Below are 9,859 nucleotides of genomic sequence, written 5' to 3'. Positions count from 1 at the left end.
TTTACTATTTCATGTTTAAATGTTGAATTTTGCTTAAGCCGGTGCTAGGGGGCGTGGACGGTAACTTGCACTTTCCAGTACCGTCCATGAACAGGCTCAATCAAACCGAGCCTGCAACATTTTCAATTTTGCCGTGTTGGGCTTTCTTTAGGGATTCTGTATTTATCTATTTTATCTAGCTGCTAATATAGACAGTAGCAGGATAAAATTATTTTATGCTGTCTATTGTTATACTGTAATATATCAGATGATTATATTCCAATAAACCAATAGTGAAATTTATAAAAATTAATATAATTTTCACTTTAGTTGGACTTTATCTGAATGCGACTGAAAGGAATATCATTACTAAATGGAATAACAGGCAAAAATGAATGCTGTCATTCGTAAATTTTGCTTCTTTAGGAAAAGAAAGTCGATGTCATCACAATCATGTTTAAAATGTAACAAAATTAGAGAAATTAAACAGAACTATATTTCAAAATTGATGATGTGATGTCGTAAAGTGTTGACGTCATGAAGGAGAATGTGCGACATTCCTGGGTAAAATCAGTAAAAATCACTCAAGAAAGCATGAAATAAAAATAAAATTTATTTGTTTATTTATTTATTTGCGTTCATTGAACGCCGCCTTTCCTTGTTGATCTTGTTTATCATATTTTAGTTTTTTTACACATAAATTTTGAAATATTTTTCATATGTGAACACCAGCTATTCTATTTTAACTCGTGGCTACGCCACTCATGAACATATTGCACCTGGTGTTCACTCAGTGAAATATTTTTTCAATCTTACATGCAAAAGAAACAAATATCCTCTGTTTATATTATGGGGACATAGCCATCAAACTAAATGCAAAGGTATCAGATATCAAGTTAAATTGCATCTAATTTTGCCGGTACTTATTTAGGCCATGTGAAATATGACATTGACCACCAAATTCACAAGATTCTGTAAATTGAATACATTTCAGCTACGATATTTTACTTTACAGCATCATGCTGTACAGCAACTGTAACTGATGTTGGCACATCACAAAAGACCAGTAATTGTAAGTTTTTATTTTATGTTTTCAAATCATTTTTTAATAATTTTGAAAATTAATGGCATCAATAGAAAGATAAAGGTAAAGTCATTAAATAATTTTATTGATACAGATGTATTTGGAATTACTCTGGATATAAATTAGATGCAATATAACAAAAATGATATTCTTAGAAAAACTTGTTTTTGAAGGGTTTGGGAAGACTATTTAATTTTTGCCATTTGGTAGTAGCTAATGACTTTTTTTAAAAATCATTTTCTTAAGTAATACAACTTACATTCACTTTAACCCCTGATGTTTACATTTATTGTAGCAACAAAGCCAACATTGACAGAACCGACACGGCCAAATAAAAGAAGGAAAACGATCAAAGAACAAATAGATGAGCAGACCCTCAAAAATTTAAAGCTTGATAACCAAAGACTAGAAAATCAAATTAAAAAAGATGAACAGGATTTAACCAGAATACAAAATGAAAATCAATTATATAAAACCCAACTTTTATATTGCTCTTTAAAACTTCAACAGGAATTCAATTTTGTTATACAGCCAGATGAATAGTAAATGTTATTTTGGTTTTGGAGTGATATATCCACATATATCACTCCAAAACCAAAATAATAATTTTATTACCCTTCCCCTGCCGAGTTAAGGCGATTTTAAAATAAATCATTGCTACTTCAAATGAAACGTCGAAATAAGATTCCCTTTAGGGTACCCCTTCATCATTACATGACGTCACATAAATACATGTGAACCTAACGAATGTAAACAAGAGAAAAGGAGTAGTCTGTTGAACGCACTTTTTTGGAATTAATATCAAGCTTTCACAAGGTCATATTTGCTTTTAAAACTGATGAGAATACGTATGATTACTCTATTTTGGTAAATATTTATCATTTGACAGTTAAAAAGTGCTTGTAAATCGGATTTTACATCGCGTAAAATCAAACCGTACGCGCATCGTCACAGCGCATGTTGTTTAGAACGTGGGGTACCCAACGGGGAAATTTAGTGTGTATATTACCCGTCTGGCTCAGTAATATCAATTTCTTTCGGCGGATCAATATCCAATCAAAAAGGCGGAAAAAATCTGGAAGGGTAATAAATTTTTATTAATAGGTTATAGTTCATATGTTAGAATTATATACAATTCAAGTGCAAGTGACTTCTCCACTTAATTTCAGTTACCAGACTGATTGGGAAAAATCCATCAGTTTGACTCAAATTGGGAGGCATTAAATTATGCATAATATACACTTGGGACAGTGATGATGGTTCTATTTTTAAATTACTTTTTGTTATTCCTAGGTCACATAGATAACTTGTTTTAAAACATGTACATGATGGGAAATCTAAAGCTCATTTAGGTGTTATTAAACTTTGCATAAAGTAAGAGTAAGATATTTTTGGTTTGCACATCGAATTGGAGTAGGAAATGTGATGTATGTAATAGTCGCAGAGGTACATTGCGAGCATCAAAGGCTCCACTCCAAACATATAATGTAGGCTAACCTAATGAAAGGATTGCAATATATTTTATGGGTCCTTTTGTTAAAACCAATAAAGGGAATAAATATCTTATGGTTGTTGGAATTTATTTTAGTAAATGGACAAAGTGTTATCCATTTGAAATTTAGAGCCTTGTACTGTTGCTAATGTTTTAGTAGATATATATATTAGTCATTGGGGTTGTCCATTGATATGTCATACTGATCAAGGATAAAACATTTGAATCTAAGTTATTCTTAGAAATGTGCAAATTACTAGGTATAGATAGGACACGTTCTTTTGTTTTTCACCCACATGGAAATGGTTTTATATTCCTACTTGAATAATGTTGAATCACCCTTAGGATATGTTGCCTGCTTTTTAAATTTGTCTTTTGACGTCTTATCTGTGATACGCAGGCTTCATAACCTCTGATCCCCTTTCGAAATTCCATTTTATTTAGTTCCGCCCATTGTTTTCTCGTTTAGGGCACACGCTTTTTATTACTTGGGGACCATACGCCGCTTTTCATGGAATGGCACGGAAGTGTCACATTGAAGGTTCCATGATGACCGCCGTATGAACACATCTGCGGATGTTTCTAAATTCAAACTTTTACTATTTCACGTTTAAATGTTGAATCCTGCTTAAGCCGGTGCTAGGGGGCGTGGACGGTAACTTGCACTTTCCAGTACCGTCCATGAACAGGCTCAATCAAACCGAGCCTGCAACATTTTCAATTTTGCCGTGTTGGGCTTTCTTTAGGGATTCTGTATTTATCACAGCGGCATTTCATTTAAATGCTATTTATGTGAGAAGATATTCAGAAGAAATGACAAGCCCCACATCTGCAGGGCCAGAAAAGATGATTTATTTTTTATTTATTTAAGCCGTATACTGGTAGAAATGCTTAAACTGAAGGTTGATGTAAAATGATAAGAATAATAATAATACATTGTAATAATAATAATAATAATAATAAAATAAATAAATTTAAGTTGTATATTGAATGAAAATGATTGAAAAGCAGAGTGATTCAAAAAGAAATAATTTACTCTCATTGCAGAGGTTCTAGTGCGGTTTGTGCAATGACATGTTTTTCGCTGCGAAACGACGACCCTGTATGAGTCATTTGACTGAGCAGCACAGCGGCAAAAAGAAAGGAAGAAGATAGAAAACAAAAGAAGAAAAACGAAAAGAAGAAGACAGAAAACGTAAGGAGAAAAGAAATAAAGAAGATATAAAACATAAAGAGGAGAAAAGAAAGGAAGAAGAAAATATATATAAGGAAAAGGAGAATAAATACAAACCAGACCAGCAAAGCCGCCAACTATCCTACAAAAGGAAATGAATTTAAGCGAAAGCGAGGAAGAGTCAGATAGCGAGGAGTATTTATCAACTTTCAGGAAGAGAATTTTTTAAAAGACGTGATATTATACAAGATCGATGAGACAGAGAAAATAGAAAAGAAAAAGGAGGAAAAGAGAAGAAATGAAAGAAAGGAGGAAGAGAGAATACGTCAAGATGAGAGAAAATGAAGATAGAAAACATAAAGAGGAAATGAAAAGAAATGACGAAGAGATTAAGCATAAAGAGGAGGCAAAAAGAAAGGAAGAAGATAGAAAACAAAAAGAAGAAAAACGAAAAGAAGAAGACAGAAAACGTAAGGAGGAGAAAAGAAATAAAGAAGATATAAAACAAAAAGAGGAGAAAAGAAAGGAAGAAGAAAGAAAATATAATGAAAAGGAGAATAAACAAAGGGATGAAAAGAGAAAAGATATAGAAAACAAGAAGGGTAAACAAGAGAAGGATAGTAAAGAATAGGAGGAAATGAAAAAGGGAGAGATGAAAGAACGAATTGACAAAGTAGAGGATGAAGAAATAGAGAAAGTGAAAAGTTTAATAAGTAGGAAAAGCAGAAAGAGAAAAATGATATACTAAGCAATTGAAAAAGAAGAGATAGAAGACGGGGAATTTATATATGAAATGATCACATTCGTTGAAAAGTATAAGACTGAATAAAATAATGATGTAACTGTAAAATGAAAACTGAAGTGTAAAATGAAAACTGATGTAACTGTAAAATCATAACTGATGTAACTTCTCATTGAAAACTGATGTAACTGAAAACTGGTAAAAAAGGAAAAGAAAACAAACAACAAACAAACAGATACCCGAGGATAACATCTGGAGGTCCATGTAGCCTGGAAGAAGAAAACAACAAGAGGGCCATGATGGCCCTGAGGTCGCTCACCTGTATATAGCCCCCCCCCCGGGCCAATTTTTACCCAAGGCTTTTATTTGAACAGACTTGGTCGACACCCATAAGTTCTAGCTCATTGGATTTTTTAAAAGAAGATTTTTTAAGTTTTTACTATACACATATAGTTAAAAACAATGACACCTCTGGGGCAGGGCCAGTTTTGACCCCCGGGCTTTTATTTGAACAAACTTTGTAGATATTTACTTAAAAATGTTTCATGTATAAATATCTAAACTCAAGCTATTTGGGTTTTTTTCAAAGAAGATTTTAAGTTTTTGCTATACACATATAAGGAAAATCAATGACCCCCGGGGCGGGCCAATTTGACCCCAGGGCTTTTATTTGAACATACTTGGTAGACACCATTAGAACATGTTTCATGCTAAATATCTTAGCTCTAGCTCTTTGAGTTCTTTAAAAAAGATTTTTAAGTTTTTACTTTATGCATATAGGGAAAATCAATGACCCCCTGGGGCGGGGCCAATTTTTGAACCCCAGGGCTTTATTTGAACAAACTTGGTAGATACTCATTAGAAGATGCTTCATGCTAAATATCTTAGCTCTAGCTCTTTGGGTTCTTTAAAAGAAGATTTTTTAAGTTTTTACTATATGCAATATAGGGAAAATCTATGACCCCCTGGGACAGGGCCAATTTTGACCCCAGGGCTTTTATTTGAACAAACTTGGTAGACATTCACTAGAAGATGTTTCATGTCAAATATCTAAGCTCTAGCTCTTACGGTTCTTTAAAAGAAGATTTTTTAAGTTTTTACTATATGCATATAGGGAAAATCAATGACCCCCCTGGGGCGGGGCCAATTTTGACCCCCAGGGGCTTTTTATTTGAACAAACTTGGTAGACACTCACGTAGAAGATGTTTCATGCTAAATATCTTAGCTCTAGCTCTTTGGGTTCTTTAAAAGAAGATTTTTTTAAGTTTTTACTATATGCATATAGGGAAAATCTATGACCCCCTGGGGCAGGGCCAATTTTGACCTCAGGGCTTTTATTTGAACAAACTTGTAGACACTCATTAGAAATGTTTCATGCTAAATATCTTAGCTCTAGCTCTTTGGGTTCTTTAAAAAGAAGATTTTGTAAGTTTTTACTATATGCATATAGGGAAAATCAATGACCCCCTGGGGCGGGGCCAATTTTGACCCCAGGGCTTTTATTTGAACAAACTTGGTAGACATTCACTAGAAGATGTTTCATGCCAAATATCTAAGCTCTAGCTTTTACAGTTCTTTAAAAAAAAGATTTTTTTAAGTTTTTTACTATATGCATATAGGGAAAATCAATGACCCCCCGGGCCGGGGCCAATTTTGACCCCAGGGCTTTTATTTGAACAAACTTGGTAGACACTCACTAGAAGATGTTTCATGCCAAATATCTTAGCTCTAGCTCTTTGGGTTCTTTAAAGAAGATTTTTTAAAGTTTTTACTATATGCATATAGGGAAAAATCAATGACCCCCTGGGCGGGGCCAATTTTGACCCTAGGGCTTTTATTTGAACAAACTTGGTAGACACTCATTAGAAGATGTTTTCATGCCAATTATCTTAGCTCTAGCTCTTTACGGTTCTTTAAAAAGAAGATATTTAAAGATTTTTCTTTCGGTTGCCATGGCAACCAGAGTTCTGCATGAAATGAATTCTTTGAACAATCTTGATAGAGCTTCATACAAAGAGTATTCCTGCCAAGTTTCATTAACATTGGCCTTGCGGTATCATAGAATATGTCCTTAGAATATTTAAAATGTGGACGGACGACGGACGCCATTTGGTTGGCCATTCCTAAAAGCTCACCTGCACTTTGTGCAAGGTGAGCTAATAAAAACACATTATTATAAATAATGAAAAACTTTTATAAACATTGGACAAATTAATGATTAATATATATATATATATATATATATATATATATATATATATATATATAATATATATATACAGTCACATTCCTCCATTTACGGGGCATCGGTCTATTCGAGACCAATACTTGTGGGTTTATTTTTTAATATGGGGCATACACAAGGCTCGCAACTCTGGCATGTTTAAAAACGATGTATGGGGGCGTAGGCTATCCTTCTAACATAGTGCCCGTTAGGCCGGTTTTAGTAGTAAATGGTATATGTCTCACAAATTTATATATTTTTATGAGGTTTTATGTTATTGGTCAATATGTTTTCACCTATGGTAAAATCAAATATATAGTTGATATATATAACTTAGTACCCCTTAGTTCTGTTGTATGGAAATGTTCATTTTATGCCTACATAGTGGCGTATATAAAAACTGACTGCATTGAAATAATGCACTCAACTCGGTTTTATAGAGGCCCCGTAAGTGAAGGTATGTGTAAGGCCCCGTAAGTGAAGGTATGTGTGAATATATATATATATATATATATATAAATATATACAAAAAATGAAAACAAGTGCCGGAAAAAAGTCACATATAAACACACACACCAATAAATGTATAATTATGGTCATTAAATGCACAAATCTGAGAAAATTCAATAATTTAACCTTTAAGGTCAAGGTCATTAAAGAGCCCAAGTAAATTTGGGTTTGATAAACAACAAGGTCTGGTCCTTAAGAATGTTCTGTTATAATATGAAGTTAATCCCTTCAATAATAGCAAAGTTACAGTCAGTTACAGCCAAAACAATGACAATTTAAATAATTTGACCGTCAAAGACAATGTAATTAATGAGTGAAGGTCAAGGTCTGTCGCGTTATTTTTAAGAGTTACCCTTGAAGATTATTATGTTCAAGTTTGAAGACAATCCATTCAAAAATAACAAAGTCACAGCCAATAATAGCAAAAAAAAATATGAAAATTTCAATAATTTGACCTTCAAAGTCAAGGTCATTGATGAGTGAAGGTCAAGGTCTGGCTGGTTATTTTTTAGGGATATCCTTGAAGATTATTATGTTCAAGTTTGAAGACAATCCATTCAAAAATAACAAAGTTACAGCCAGTAACAGCACGAACAAGCAAAAATTGGACTTTTAACCTTGACGGTCAAGGTTATTTACGGATGAAGGTCAAGGCTAGTGTGGTCTACTGAAAGGTCTTGTCCCAAGGGTTGTTGTGGCCAAGTATGAAGACAATACACCAAGAAATAAAAAAAGTTATGATCCAGGTACAAGTTTGCGGACGGGAACGGCAACGGCAACGCCGACCCGACTAGAACAATACCTCTATTTTTTTCCAAAAAAAGAAAAAAAGTCGAGCTAAAAATGGAATTTTGAAAAAAAGTTCAGAGGTTATAAAAATTCTGGAAACAAAGTGATCGCTCGGAACTATTAATCACAATAAAATTACATAAGAATTGCAGACTCGGTTTGATTGAGTCTGTACATGAAATATAATGAATAAGTGCAGTATCCCTCACGCCCCCTAGCACCGACTTGAGCGGTACTCATTTCTCAACACTCAAACCAGAATATATAACAACACTGAAGAGAAGTAATGGGGCAACTTTTTACAGCTGCCACACGGCACTTGACACCTGCTGTTGTGAAGTACAAAATTCTGGAAAAAAAAGCCTGCATATCACAGATAAAATTCTGGAAACAAAGTGATCCCTCGGAAGCATTAATCACAACAAAATAACATAAGAATTGCAGACTCTGTTTGATTGAGTCTGTACATGAGTGATAATGAATAAGTGCAACATCACTCACGCCCCCTAGCACCGGCTTGAGCGGTACTCAATTCTCTACACTTTATAGTAATAAGACGCCAAAAGACAAATTTGAAAAGCAGGCAACATATCCTAAGGGTGATGAAAATGGCCAAATAAAAGAAACTAAAAGTACCACATAACATGTATACACAAAAATAATGTCGTGCTGAACAATCTTCAATGATCATCATTGATAAAATGTACGGTGAGACTTTTTACAGCCACACGGCACAAATAACACGGATGTGACTGTAAAATAGAGAAAAACAGAATCCCTAAAGAAAGTCCAACACAAAAAAACATGAAAATGTTGTAACCTGTCCGTGCTCTGTCTTTGCCCTGTCCTGTTTTTGTTTGGGGTCCCCCTGGGCTCCTTGCCATCGGTTCTTGTTGCTGGGTAATATGGGGGTTGCGTTCATTGAACGCCGCCTTTCCTTGTTGATCTTGTTTATCATATTCTATGTTGTTTCATACTGTTTTGGTGACACTTTTGCTTGTGTCCCTTGTTGTTTTCTCGTATACGGTAAGTATCTTCCCCATTACCTCTAGTTTTTATTTCTTTGATTAACCCTCGTCTCCCCTTCTCCTGTCCCCTTTGTGGGCCTATTATTCTTTTCTTTGAATTCCTTATGGTCCCAAAGTAAAAGAATGCTTTTGCCCTTAACGAGAAAACAAAGGGCGGAACTAAATAAAATGGAATTTTGAAAGATCTGAGGTTATTATACTGCTATGAAAGAGACTTTATGTTGAGTCTCTCTGAAGAGAAACAAACAAGAGTTATATCGCATTTAATAATACTTTCCCAAGATACCTTGATGAAATTTTTTTAATTTTTAGATAACCTTATTTTTTGAATCAAATGGTTTTTCTGGAACATTTACCGCATGAAGCTACAACTTAATAAAACAACTCTTGAAATTTTAGTTTTTAAACATTTTTTTTGGGGGAATTTCTTTTTTTCTATTAAACTATCAAACAATTTAATTCTATTTCACACGAAAATTTATGATAAAAAGAGATGAACTTTGAACTTTTTAAATTAGTTAAAAATTATCCACATTTGGATGGAGACGTACCCCATGCAAACATCTACGGGGTTTATGTTTCTCAGTTTAAATTAAAATTAGATTCGCTAGAGCTTGTAACAACGTAAAGGATTTTTAACCGAAAAGCGGAATATTTTTTATTACCACAAGCTTCTTAAAAAATGAAAAACAAAGAAACCAAACAAGGGAAAGGGGCGGCGTTCAAATTGAACGCAAACCCCCATAATGACCCATGGAGGGGGACACCGACACCGACACTAAAACGGGCTACCCGCTATCATAAATTAGGAAATATTTTTACTAAATTTTACAATC

Source organism: Ruditapes philippinarum, unplaced genomic scaffold (genome assembly GCF_026571515.1).
Source record: "Ruditapes philippinarum isolate M1 unplaced genomic scaffold, ASM2657151v2 ctg758_1_1_1_1, whole genome shotgun sequence".
NCBI classification, from domain to species: Eukaryota; Metazoa; Mollusca; class Bivalvia; order Venerida; family Veneridae; genus Ruditapes; species Ruditapes philippinarum.
Note: the sequence above shows the minus strand (reverse complement) of the source record.